We start from the raw sequence: 14,330 nt of genomic DNA on the forward strand, positions 1-14,330 counted from the left end.
AGATAACTCTTCCCTTTTTCTGTATCGCTTCTCTCTGACCAACTTAACGACATCACGATCGACTTAGTTTTCATCCGTGGCCCGATGTGCGCTTAATTGCGATTTATCCTCGTTCTCAGCCGCTTTTCACGTACCACGATCGTTCGCCAGTTTCTTTTTTTTTTCTCGTCTCGTCTCTCTTTTCTTTTTTCCACGAACCCAACCCCTGTTAGACCAACCGTTTCCCTCTTCGTCGTTTTTCTATCCGATTCGCCTTTCTTCTTTTTCCGCTTTTTTAACCCTCCCTTCTATCATTCTCTCGCTCTATCCGTCCGGTTTCCCTTCTCTTCGTTGCTCCGCGTTCGCGCAGCTTCTATTCCTTCTCCGCGTTTCTCACGTCCCGTCCTTCGATCCCACTATCTTCGTCTGTCTCTCCGTGCTCTAATATGGCCGGCCGGTGTCCAATTACTCGCTTCGTTCTCGCTACAGTTTTTCCACGCTCTCCACGACCGCCGTGGCAACGAGGAAAAGATCCTCATCAAGCGTCGCGACACGATCTTCCATTTTCTGCTTTTTCTTCCGTGCCGCGGCCGCCCATTCACCCACCCTAAACCTCCCTTCGTCCATTTTCCTTTTTTCTATTTCTCCGCAAACTCCTTCCACGTCGCTCCTCTTCGTCGTTCCAACGTTTCGCCGTGTCTTTTTCCGAACGGCCGTGCCGAAGATCTCACGAGACGCAATCGATCCGGCGTGCGATTTAAATTGGGAAACCGTGTCGACGCGTGTCTCTTCGTGTTGGCGCTTCGAATAATTAGGAAAGAGAGCGACAGGGAGGGGGAGAGAGAAAGAGAGAAACTACGATTAAAAATATATGTTGGAATGTCGGGTGAGTGTGGTGTAACAGGATCGTCCAGGTTAAGAGAGCGAGGCGCGATTAAAGTTGGAGCATGAAGGGGGATGAGATCATCCCCACGTGGCGACTCTTCTTCCCGCTCTTTCGCCAAGGAAATTGCTGATTCCTGGATTATCGGTAATTCATTGGCAAAATGATTTCTGCGCCAGATACTTCCCGCGCCGAGTGGAAGGCACTTTCATTTCGTTGCGGGAATCATACGGGTATTTCTGTTAAATATTCCGAAATATCCGCTGGATACGATCGTTGTGAAAGGCTTTGATCCAGCCTATTCAGGATCAAACGGACAAAATAGTATATTTTACAAACGTTACTGAAGTTTATGCAGAAAGCGTAAATTACTGTTTTGACAAGATACGAAAAATCTATGAAACAAATAGATGCATTGAAAAATTCCGCTGCACAAATTCGAAACGCAGAAAGGAATTGTATAAATTAAACGGGAAATAGTTAATCATAAAATCCTTAGAATACTTCGTAAAATTGTAAAATCTACCCGGAGGAAGAGATAACAATGAAAGAAATATTGAAAGAATTTTTGAAACTTTATGATTAGACTAAAAAGACGTTATACATGTGATTGACAAGTCCTTAATGAGTTAACGTGCAATCGCGTCTGACCAGGAATGCGTCTCATCTACTTAAAACTGGTCGCCCGCCTGGCCACATACTGATACGATCCACTTACTCGAATCATTCTACCTAACGCTTCAACTTATATTTACCTTTCGTTTCACTAGTTTCCGCCGAATCGTCGAAATATTTGTTTATGGTTAAAACACAACATATAGTATGGGTGGGAGGGGGAAGAGAACAAACAGAATGACCACGGTTTCCCGATTGTATCGCGTGTCGAATTGGTGGTTACGTGATCATAGTTCCGTGTTCGCGCGACGACTCGTTTAACAGTGGTGATTTGATTTCTAGCTGTCACAGCGCCGGATATTGGTGAACGACGGGTGTGACCACTTGGGGCCCCCATAGAGAGGGCCCCCAACCGGGAGAAGCCGCCGTAAGGCGGTCACAGTCTACCAGGTAAGCTCTTCTCCTATTTCTCGATCGATTCTCGAAACGCTAACCACACGTTACATGTACGTTATGCTTGTTTTGCAATCCATAACCCTGCAGCCTAGTTTGCCCGAATGATTGTGAATTAAAAATTCAATAAAACAGGGATTGACGGCTAGAAAAATATTTACCTAACTAAAGTGGAATTTTACCGACATTTTTATTAGAACGGAACGATGAATTTCAGATTCGCGATACTGTTTGCCGTGAAAATTTCGCTTCGTCTCGATGATCGATGCCATGGAAATTCAGCCAAGATTATTGATGAGCCTTCGTTACAACTCTAATCTCGCGTTAGATCCTTATCAACGGCCGTTTCTCAAAGCAAAAGGAACGTCCGAAAGTTTGCCAGGATAATGGTATAGCAGCTGCTTTCGCCGAGTTATTAAGACGAGGCGGGCGAATAAATGAATCTAGGCCCAATCAATCTTCGTCCGAGAGGCTTATGATTCTTTAAAGTATTAAATTCTCGCCACCGTTTTCGCTTTTCTCCTTCTTGCCTACGCTTGAAACGTTTCGATCGAAGGGAAAAGAAAAGAAAGAAAAACAGTAAAACAGACGACGAAATGATACAGACGGTTAATCGTTCACTGGTTGATGCACGCAATTAGACGATTCAATTTTCGCGTGAAAATGAAAAGCTGCGCCCGAATAAATACGGAACGATGAATGTGCACGGGCAGAGCTGGCCAGCTGACTGGAAGTGGCGAATGTCGGGTTAAAAAATATTATCGGATAGCCGCAGACACGTCTACAACCTGTAAAATTGGACTGGTAGAAACGGTGTTTCCCAAACGAATTCAATTATCGCGTGTTCAGGAAATTTGCTTTCTCTCAAACGGGCTGAACGATGAATCGCTTTAGAAGTTGGCAATATTTTCCGCGCGTTTAAGCGCCGTTCCTACGCGTCGATATTTCCAATGAAATAACATTCCGGTCAAGCACGCCCTGTTTGATTAATCAACACGTAGTCGTAGTCTCGTTCTTGCGATTTTGCGAAATCGTCGGTTCGGCCATAAGTTTCGAACGTGGATATCGCGATACGTGTAACGCTGTTCGTTTCTTTACCTGAAGCTGCTTCACGAACATGTGAAATGAGACAGACAATTTTTTTTTGTTTCCTTGTCGGAATTATCTTAATTGTAAGATGTAGAATTTAAGGATTGAAAAATTTCCATATCCCCGGAAACCATGTAAAAATTTGAATCTCCATGTTCGAGATGCTAATTCAAAAGTTTGAAAGTCGGCCATTAAAAAGTTGAATTGAAAAATTTCAATGCGATCGTTAGAAATTTAAATTTAGTAGCTGGAAGCGGGAATTGCGAAGTTTCAATTTGACCATTGAAAGTTCGAATTCGACTATTGGGGCATTCGGATCCAATGATTTAAATTTAACCATCGAAGGATTGAATTTAAGCGTTTGAAATGTTTAATTTCGAAATGATTCATAAACTCTGGTTTTACTCGAAAGCTGTTATTATGTTGCTCGAAGCTGAAGCAGAGTAACAGTTGGACCGGTTTCAAGATGCAACTTTGTAAACTCGAGCGCTTTAATCCGCGTTTGAAGAAGAGAAATGAAACGTTCGATTCGCTGAGCTACATTTGTTTTCCTATTTACCGCGGTAGTTATTCATCCGAAATGAGCGGCTAATTAATCTTCCCTCGCGTTTTAAGCGCCTCCTTTCTTATCCGCTGCTCAGAAACGAAATAACTCTAATTACTTCTTTTCATCGAGGTATCGCGTTCAAATCCTGCCGTCGCGTGAAACTGTAATTTCCAGGGAATCGTCGGCGGCGGCGACCCTTCTCTTGTAAAAAAACTTTACCAACGTAGACGAGAGAATCATTTTACAGTAGCGCTCGTCCTCGGCGAATCAACGAGCCGCAGTTTCGAACGACGGTGGAAAAACTTCGGTGATATGAGACGAGGTCTCGCGGCAATTTTTGTTCGTCGCCCAGGAAGCAACATGGAACGCAAAGTGAACGAAGGAGAAAGAAATCAAAAGAGAAACGAAAGAGGGAAAAATGGAAAAACGAAGCTTTTGAATTTGAAAGTCGCCATTAACGAAACGGCTTAACAAAAAGTGAACGCAGGAAGTTGCGCCTCGAGCAGACCTATCTACACCCAAATTAGCGCAATTAAATGTGCCACGTTTCGTTTTACTAATTAATGTTCGTTTTTCACAAGAACCATGGCCGTTCCGCTAATTCTAGCTAGAATGGAAATTTCAACTTGCGATAACGCGTTCACTTCAGTTCTTTTTCCTTTTTTTTTTTTTCTTTTTCTTCTCATTCAAATCCTCACGACCAGCAAGAGAACACAAAGAATACGTAGAACGGAGAAAGTAACTGTCATGTAAAATCGTCTGTCCCAACGAATATTTTATATCAATTAACTAATGGGTCTATTGCTGTGACTGGACGAGATAACGGGCAAAGAGTATAAATTCACAGTGTTTCAAAGGCAAATGTCATCCGGCCGACAGGGATCTACAATTCGAATTTAAACATTCGTTACACGTGTACATACATTCGTTACCAGTGACCTGACCGGGCTAGTTTATACCAGAGCTATTCGTTCTTCGATAAGAATAAATTTCGTACCGATAACCGGACCGATACGTCAAAAGTCACGTATGATCGGTTGCACGCCATTCGCGGAGATAAATTCGCCTTTGAATTATCTTTCGGATTAGATTTCTACGGCGCTATCATGATATTCTCTCTTGGTTCTTTCGAATCTCCGCTCTTCCGCTCTTTGTTAACAATGCTACCCGTTTGTTTCCCTTCTCGTTTGATCATTCCGATCGAAGATTGCATTCGTACGTGAATTATTTTCTACGGTTTCGCGAATCTCTACTATCTGCGAAATTCAATTCCAAGCTTTTATTGCCGGCACTCTAATTTAGGAATTGCACATTGGAGAGCAGTAAGTTTTTATAGTATTAACCTTGCTGAAACTAATATCTCCCCAAGTTATACGATATCTCGTGTAATACTTGGCTTTGGTCGGTTTAAGAATTAATGCATCGCACGACTGTTCAATTTTAAACTGGGTAATATTAATTTTACCAATTATATTATAAATGATAACGATTGCTAAATTCTTTATGAAAATTGTTACGATCCTCCGAGTCATTTCCTACGTGGAATGGTAGCTGTTTTACGATATAGCACGAAGAAGACCAGGACACTGCTGTAAACATAACATCTAAAATGTCAGCGTATCTCACGCGATTATTATTAACGTTATAGCGACCCGCGATCCGCTACGCTCCGAGTGTTGGCTATTAATACACAACATACATGCTCCATTTATCTACTTGTACATTTCTCTAATCATTTATTCCTTTCACCTTTATACTTCTTCAGAGAAAAACATAATTTGGAAAAACCGTATTTCTGTTAATTCTGAACATAAAACATCGTCATATCGTTAACATATATTTCTTACAAAAATTGGAAATATCTGGTACCAGGTATGCAAGAAATTTTAACGACGAAGAAAACAATTATCTGCTAAATCGTTCTGAACTCACCGTCATTTTCCTACGTTATCGAATGGTTAATAAAACGTACTACGTTAAAATTCATCGTCCGAACGATATCCACCGAACGATACATCACGTTTCCCTGGATCCCTAAAAATCTCTATCCAACAGGGAAACATTAGATTGATCCACGACAGGATCTAGCAGGAGTCGTTGTCAGAAGAAAAATAGATTCCTTGTATTCAGCGTTTACGGTGGACATGTGTGACGTATTCGTACAAATGGAAATCCATTTTTCATCAAGGAAAAACACTCCGGTTTCCCGTCGATGAATCTTCGACGACTTGCTTTCCTATCCCAACACGACCGTAATATTTTCGGAAGGCCCTAAACCGCATGAAAAATTCGTTTCTCGTTCAATTTCCTTCTTCCCCAAGGAAATCTACCTGTCATGAACAGCATCGTTACTTTAACATACTCGCTGATTACTTTGGGATAATTATACTTTAATTAGCTTTGCCTAAATAACGGCGTGTTTTCGTAAACCCTCTTATAGCAGCAAAACGAGCGCCGACAGAAATATTTAATTCCGAGCGTCCTTTCGATTTTCATTAGCAGAGCGGAGGAGCCTTCTCCACTTAAAGAACTGAACCTTCCCAGAGGAAGCTGCAGTGTCTCATTTAAATTGTTAAAGAATCTTCCCTAAAGAATTTAATAATTACGAGATCTTCGTCGATAAATGAAGCCCTCTCGCGTACTTGCTCGTTCAATTCGATGATAATCTTTGATAGATAGTCTCTTCTGGCAAAATCTATTCCGGTTTCATATCGGCTTCCAGCATCTCGTCTCGGCTGTTCTTTTCGAAGACGAGCTCGATTATCATCGATCTTATCCGATATTCTCGGCTTTAGACACTGCTTTTTCTAAAACTATATAAATTTGATTTGTATTCCCGAGTTGTATAACGCTTTATATTTCATACTGTACAGGTTTCGTATCTCGATAAAACAACGCGCAAATTATTTTACGTTTCTCAATAACAGTCGGTTTTTATCCTCTTGTTATTTCGCTGTAAATCTGTCGTTTCAGCGGCATATCTGCCTTGCGATATAAAATATTAAATAAAATGGAATTTGTTGAGGCTGATAAATTTGTTATCGAATAAATGTAACGGATAGATACTTATGACTGGCTGTATAGATACGTTCTTTTTGGCCGGTCAAGCGGACAGTAGAATGGAAGAATCGAGAGAAGGAAGCTAACAGCGTCATAAATCTACAGGAAAATCGCAGATGTACCGATCAGCAATAGCACGCGTCCGAACAAAAGTCAGACACGTACGCTGAGTGGACTTTCAAATTTCTTCGTTTCCTACGTTTCTTGAAATAACCGCCCTTTGTCATGGAAATCTGAGTACTTACGTCGCTACTACAATTCCATAAACGTCGTGGTTTCTTTCAAAGGTAGGGCGCTACCCTTAGGAGTGATACGTTGCATCGAAATCGAAATCGAAGAATGGAACGCTAAGCCAATGATACCTTGGGTTATCGTTGACCCATGATAACTTGTAGCGGTAATCTGGTACAAGAATTATTTCAAGAACGACGATCAAAATATTTGGTTCGTCTTTCGGCGTGCTATTTCACAAAATATTGTACTATTGAAACATTAATTTTGTCAAATGCGATATATAAACATTTATATAACGGCGATCAACGATTCTCAATCTTTTCCCAAATGCGGCCAAAATTAAAATAAAAATATTTTAATACGACTAAGGAAGATACCTGGAACGAAAGAGCAAGAGCTTTTCTCCATTTGCGAGGGATAATGGAACAAACGAATGCACACGTCGTTGTTTAAATAGCTCTTAAATGGAAGTAACGATGTTTGAGGGTTTTTCAAAGAAATGCGAGAAAATTTGTTACACGACCCGATAGGAAATTTGTCAAGTATCGTCTTTCGATTTCAACGATGAATTATCTTTCGTATGTAAAAAATTTCTAACGTTAGAAAGATCAAACAGTCGCGTCACCTTCACCAGAATAGAACACAATGACAATTTTTTGTCGTAATCACGGTTTATACGAAAGAGGAGATCGAATTAAAAAATTTTAATAAAACACCACGCGTTGATCATCGGTTTTCGTTATCGCAAGCAAATAATGGTCTTTTTTAATATTCGTTTAACAAAACATCGCGTTCGTTCGGTATTCACTTTTCGCTCGAGTCATTAAATACGATTTTAACGCAGCTCGACCGGACCAGCTAAAACCATCACCAGCCATTCGTACTGTTTAATTTGACATCATGTAGCTTCACATCGATTTCATCGGCTGTGCGGCTTGTTTGGCCCGTTTCATCTCTAAGTTGGCTGGCATAAACTGTTTACAACCGCGGTTAATTAGCTTTATCACCGGCCGTCCCGCAGCGAACGTATCTTTTTCCATACACAATTTTCCATGTTTAAATTGCTCGTTTAACGTGCATCTCATTTCCACCATCGATACGCTCCTTTGTCTTTTTTTTTAATATATACGTATACATATATACATTTAATCAATCGATCTCATATTCGTCGTTCGTATTGTTTAATCAACTCGGCACACTTGGTTCTCTAACGGCAATGAAAATGTATTATTTCGATCAAAGGAATAATTAAACGTAACCGATCATATAGCAAAGTTTCGATCAATATGAATAAATATAAATTAGCGGCATACTGCGCTAAAAACAACACTACGTAGTACACGAGAGCAGAGGGTACATCGAAGAAAGAAGAAGATAAAGAACGCAAACGAAATCACGACAGAAGCCAAATATCCACTTCTAATAATACCGGGTGATTATCTCGATTTTTTGCAACGTCGCCAAAGCCACGAGTGAGAAGTTGCTCTTCTTTCTTCTGTGACATTTATTACGTGACTAGCTGCACTTTGTACCTCGTTAGTCCACGATGCACCCTTTCACAGTCGCCCAACCCCCTGCCGTTTGCGGTGCTTTCACGCGTGCAGTGCCGCCGTAGAGCGGGAAAAAAAGAAAGAGAAGGAAGAAGACAGAAGAGAAGAAGGAACAAGAAGCAAAGCGTTAAAAGAGCACTAAAGGAGTGAATACTGCGAGAGCTTATCCACTCGACCCTTGTCGGTGAAGTGATCCAATTTTGGGCGGGCTGGCCGATTTAAGCTAGTCCTGTGTGCTCCGTTGGACACGGATTTAGTCTAAAGAACATTTTGCCGCCAATTGGCTTTGTGTACGACGATGGAAACACAATCGGATAAACTTAATAAACGCGAACGTTTAAACTTCTTTCAAAATTTGAATGTGATACCGTTGGAAGAATCGAACTACAGTTGGTCGGAGATTTGAAGATCTGAAGTTTAAAGTGGGAATTCGATTCGTTTAGATTTAGCGTCAAGAATATGACGCGCCAACCGACTTTCATATACACCGATGAAAAGCGCCTTTAAATTTGGAAATTTGTACGTGACACCGTCAGAAATTGAAATTTAACCGCACGAAAATTTGAATCGAAACGTTGAAGATTTGAAAATTCGAGACTAAATCGTCGGAAGTTTTGCTGAAAACTCGCGGGGCGAAAACTTTTGGAAGCGATTCAAGACGGGACATTTCAAAACTCTGCGAAAGTTTCGTGCATGCGAATACCCGCATATCGGAAGTACAGAGTCCACAGAACGTAGAATAAGTCGCGTCTGCGCCAATCACAACGGCGAAACTGTACAAAACCGACCACCATAAATTTCATTAGCAGACAGGGCCGAATGCAAACGACCGTGGCGTTCGTAAATTCAACGATTATCCGCTGTTACAATTCAACCGTTCCAGGGATTCGATGGCGGACAAGCGACATGGCACATCCATAACGAACTGCCCGAGGCTAAGTTCACGTTACAACGCGATACAAGTAATGATAGGGTCACGATCGTTAGCGAGACCCGCTTATATAGATCGAGTCGCAATTTTTTCTTTCTTTTCTTTTTTTCTTCGCCTGAGTTACTCGGCTCACCCTCCTTCGTTCTCCTTATATAGCCACGGTAAATCGCTGATAAAAACCTACGAAAAGCCAGCCAGACTGGCGTGAAAGAAAATTCGAGGATATCATTTTTTTCTGGCGATATCTAATATTACATCATTCCATAAGAAAATTACATGGAAGAAATATGATAGTCTATTCTTGTTAATTTTCCCAATTTTATACCACTTGATGGTTGCGAAAGAAAGTATGCTAATGAGTGTTATGTTGGTTTAACTTAACCAATATCTTATCTTACTAACTACCATCTAAATGATAATTCCTAACTTAGTAACTGATATCAGCCTAAACGATCGATGGTATTAATATTATTTGTATGGCTTGATGCGAGAAATGGCAATTTCATATTTTTGCAAAAACGAGTAATATCGAGTTTCTAAACAATTGTATATTCTATATAAAAAAAGAACAATTTTAAATTGTATCTAGAAATGTTTATAATAACATTTCTATATGCCAATGTCAAAATTTTTCATAAAATACTAACTGATATTTCGTGAATGTCTAACTGATAAAAAATATCCAAGACAGGATAAAAAGCAGATATAGCATAATCTTTAATTCTATCTTCATTGTGTTAGAAAAAAAACTTGAAACAGCAGAAACTTGTACGTCAGAAATTATTTGAACTCTTAAACATATCTCTTCAAGTCCTAACATCTTGACTTTATAAACATTGGCATTGGCCAAAGATAGATTTTACTGTCGAATTAATCGATATATTGAATTTTCAAATTGCTCTCCTATAAAATAGTGTCGCAATGAAAAAAAGAGGAGAAAAATGGAACCTCTTGAATTCATTATTATTGATCGCTTCTGTATCTGATAAAAGTTTTAAAAGTTCAACGTAAGGACACCACGTTACCTATGACAACCTGCTACTTCCATGCCGAATTAATGAGGAAAGATTAAACAGAAATTAAGGAGATAAAGATTGGTTTGATTTATGGTTTGCTCGATTCTTTACTATTCTCTTTCAGAAAGCTCGCTCTCCTTTGTTCTGCTTTTCGGACAGATCATAGAGAGAATATTCAGCGAGCTAGTCTCGTATCGCTGTAGACGCGTATCGTTCATTCCATTATTCTCCTAAAACCACGGCGAATCGCCAATTAGCGTAAGGGTTAATTGGTCAATTGGGACAATGGATTAATTGATCAAACACGTAGCGCGAAACTGGAAAGCGTATGGGGACACAGTCGGTGGAATCACGACTTTGGAAGGAACATCACCGCCGAAATTACGTACCATGTTCTGGCTTTTATCGTTTTAAATCTTTTAACCTGGCAAGCAATCGGGACAGTGAAGTCCATAGAAACTTAGCTAGAAGAATAACGCAGCCAATTACACGGTTTTCCATTCTATTCGAACCATTCTTCTCTCGTGGCTTCATTTTCGCCGTGTAACTCTCGTGCTACCGGTTCTTTCTCTCTGGCTCCTAGTAAAAGCTAAGCGAAACTACCGACGCTTTAAGTAAAGGCAATTCCTAAAACGAAACTTATTCATAGAAGACGACGAGTATCGAGACTCTGTCGGAACTATGTTCGAAATTTTACGATAGCGAAATACGAAAGCTGGCGCGAGCAAGCATCCCTCTCTTTGCCTTTTCGAGTGCAAGATCGATATCCCAGCACTGCGTTAAGGAGAGAAGGAATTACGGTATTAAACGTGACACGCTGCGCAAAGCCGTGACGTAAAATGTGGTATAATCATCCCGTCAAGGTGATGCGGCCCCCGTCAACGTCTCTATCTATTCTCACACGAACTGGCAACGAGAGCTTATTCCTCCCCGTTCGTCTCTTATTTTCCACGAGAATGGCAAAGAAACCATTCACGCCAGACGAAGATCCGGTCTCACCCATTTCTGACGCATCACTGTTTTATTCATCCCCCGTTATTCTTTGAATCTCGTGCCACATCCCCTTGGTCGCTGCGAGAATTTTCATTAAAATGCTCCGGAATAATAGATCGCCGTTTCGTACCAACTCAAACGCTTCGCTTATCGCCACTCTTCCCTGGAATCGGCGACTACCCGCTATTATTTCTACGGGCCACTCTTTCCTCGGATTTACCCTTTGAACGTGGCGTGCGCCAAAGGCGCCAAATTCGCCGTTAACGTGCCGACGAAATTCTATTCCGCTGCTCTTCATCCACCTGTGTTCAACAGCTCGTCGAAACTTTTCGTGAAATTAATCGCGGACAAAGCTCTGTCTTATCGTAAAATCCTGCGAAACCCAGCCGGCTGTGAGCTGCAAACGGCATCTCGTTTCACGATCACGGTATATATCGGCAATTTCTGCGGGCTTTCGAGGCACGCATTATTACACCGCGTTAGGTGGATCCCTTCACGTCGCGTCGCGTCGACGGAGAGAAGGCAAGGAAGCACGTTCTCCAGTAATATATCGCTCGACTACAAATGTATATTAATGCGCCGGCACAACATTTGAATAGAAGAACCGGCGAAGAACGTGCGAGATATAAATTAAAATAAATAGTGCGTGAACAACTAGCGGAGGAAACGCGCTAAATTATTCAATCCGTATTCCGCCACGAGCTAACGACTTTTTCAACGCGACGTTTCCGTAAAAAATAACAACGAGGAAAAACCAGATATTCATCCTGCACGATAGCTTCATAACGCATTCGGATGATATTCGACGTCCGGTATAAAGATAAAAAGAGAAGGTTGATTAATTGGAGTCTGTTGCAACGAGCAGCGAACGAGAAACAGGCTGCTCGTCTGAATCATCTTACGGAAACGATAATATCAAACAACCCTGTTACGTAGCTTGCTTATGCGTTATGCAAATCTGTCGAGAATAGTCTGAACGGTGGTTCTTGCATAAGCAATTACGAAAATCATGCGGCTATGCAACCTTCTCACGGAGGGGATAGCAAAGAGATAGATTGGCGAAGGGACTCGAAGAATGCATCCACCCGATATCGCTCTAACAAACGTTCGTAGCAAACCTAGCAACCGGTATTGCTACTAACATCAAAGGGTTGCACAAAGAGGCGAAACACGGGAACCGTTATGATCGAAGAAATTGCTGCTCGCTCTTTAATCGTGTCTCGATCGAGAATCCTCGATCGAATCCTCAGTCGTATCGTAGATTGAAGAACCGTTGATTTATCTGAGGATGAAGAAAGGGCCAGCAAAGCGAATCGATGAAAACAAAAGGGTCAACGGCGTAGCATAGAAAACGGTGGCAAGCAACGTCTTTGTCGTTGGTTATTGTCCCCACTGCCAGCCGCCTTCTGTTCTTTTCTCATCGTCGACAGTAAAGAAAAGAAAAAAATTTCATTTTATTCGAGATCACCTCTAGCCTCGAGGTGGTCTCACGAATGAGGTGGCTCCGTCCAATTAAGTTCAAACCCTGTTCCGCAATTTCGTTGGAATAAAACGCGGGAACTTCTTACGATATTGTGTTCCTGATCTACGCCGCCGCGTTAATTAAGATTAACAATGCGAAGCACGATGATTATCTCTTTGTTGACTCGGCATAGTTCTGATTCTGGCAGTGCTGTATTGCCGACCACCAACCTACGACCCACTTCTACTCGGCTCTGAATAAAGACCGGCCGTATAATGGCATCGAATTAATTGAAAAACTCCATGGTAATGTGCGCCCCAGTCAAATATAAATCGACGATCAGCGCGTATCTCGGCTGGGAACGTTCCACGCCCGATGGAACTTGCAACGGACACCGAAACTCGACAGACGGTGACTAAAAAATTAAGATCAACCGGTATAATCGATGTTTCCAGCTTTACCCACCCTTAACCTCTGATTTCCTTTCGATCCTCTCGGTAAAATATTTACAAAGCGCGTAATTAAGGGACCAACGATGGAAGAGAAATATTAGAATTGCAAAGAAGGAGAGCGGAGCCTGGAGAAACTCGAGCGTCTCTGTGCCACCGCATTTCCGCCCGATTATGAGGAAGAACGGTTCGATTAATCGGCTGCGTTCAGGAGCCCGGTCGTCGTGGCTTTTTCTAAGAAATTAATTAACTATCCGTCGTATAATTCAATTAAAAAGCCATTTAAAAGTTCCGCGAGAAGGACATGGATTGCAGGTTGAAAAAAATTTTTAATCGACTTCTCGACAGTCCGCGACGTTAATTAAATCTCGTGCTCGCGGTATTCCTGCAGAAGTTACAAGTATTTAGATACTTGGTATCAAACTTGCGATCAAATGGTCTGCCAAATTTAAACCGAAGCGAATAAACACGCTTCAAGTCACTTAACTCGAATCTCTCTACAGAAGATCAACTTTCGTCCAACTTTAATCGTTAATCTTTCGTTTATAGCAACAAATATTAACTATCTGTTTCATTAATATCCACTATCTGCATGCGATTGTCTGAAATAATATCACGTGCCAAAATTAGATCGAAGAGTTTCGCTCGAAGTATATCTTTTAGATATCTGCAATAGTTTGCAAACGTCCGAATACTTCAAGATGTTAACGTATACATCGTGTATCCGACGATAAATCAACGTTCCTGGCAGCCTTTCGCCTTCTGAATATCGACTCGTCGATCGATATATAGATTCTTAAGGAGAGGGTAGTTTTATGGAGTTTTATCACCAAGCTGTTTAACGTTGTTTCGTGGACCAGTCTTACGCGGCTGCCAAGTACAAAGGGTGGCTTATAGATTATACAGCTGGCAGGAGGGTCTATGCAGAGCGCATATTACTTGGGAATATCGTTCCGCAACTTTCGTCCCCCATTGTCTGAGATTTCAAGTTCGAACTCGTGATCATTTTCACGGAAATTATACGCGGAAGTTATAAGATCCCATTGTTGGAAACTCATCGACATCGGGC

General features: G+C 41.3%; 2 protein-coding genes across 11 annotated transcripts in view; one reads left to right on the forward strand and one right to left on the reverse strand.

Annotated features, from left to right (window-relative positions):
• LOC138185513 (caldesmon) overlaps window positions 1-14,330 on the reverse strand; it is a 56,162-nt gene that overhangs the window by 25,158 nt on the left and 16,674 nt on the right. The window lies entirely within an intron of this gene.
• The window catches only part of tn (tripartite motif containing protein thin), a 58,247-nt gene that overhangs the window by 1,552 nt on the left and 42,365 nt on the right, over window positions 1-14,330 (forward strand). For all 8 annotated transcript variants that reach the window (XM_069124500.1, XM_069124496.1, XM_069124502.1 and 5 more), the window contains exon 2: window positions 1,820-1,927. The gene's annotated coding sequence lies outside the window, so the exon portion shown is untranslated. The remainder of the gene's footprint in view (window positions 1-1,819; window positions 1,928-14,330) is intronic.

Source organism: Bombus flavifrons, chromosome 12 (assembly GCF_040668555.2).
Source record: "Bombus flavifrons isolate JBK064 chromosome 12, iyBomFlav1_principal, whole genome shotgun sequence".
NCBI lineage: Eukaryota > Metazoa > Arthropoda > Insecta > Hymenoptera > Apidae > Bombus > Bombus flavifrons.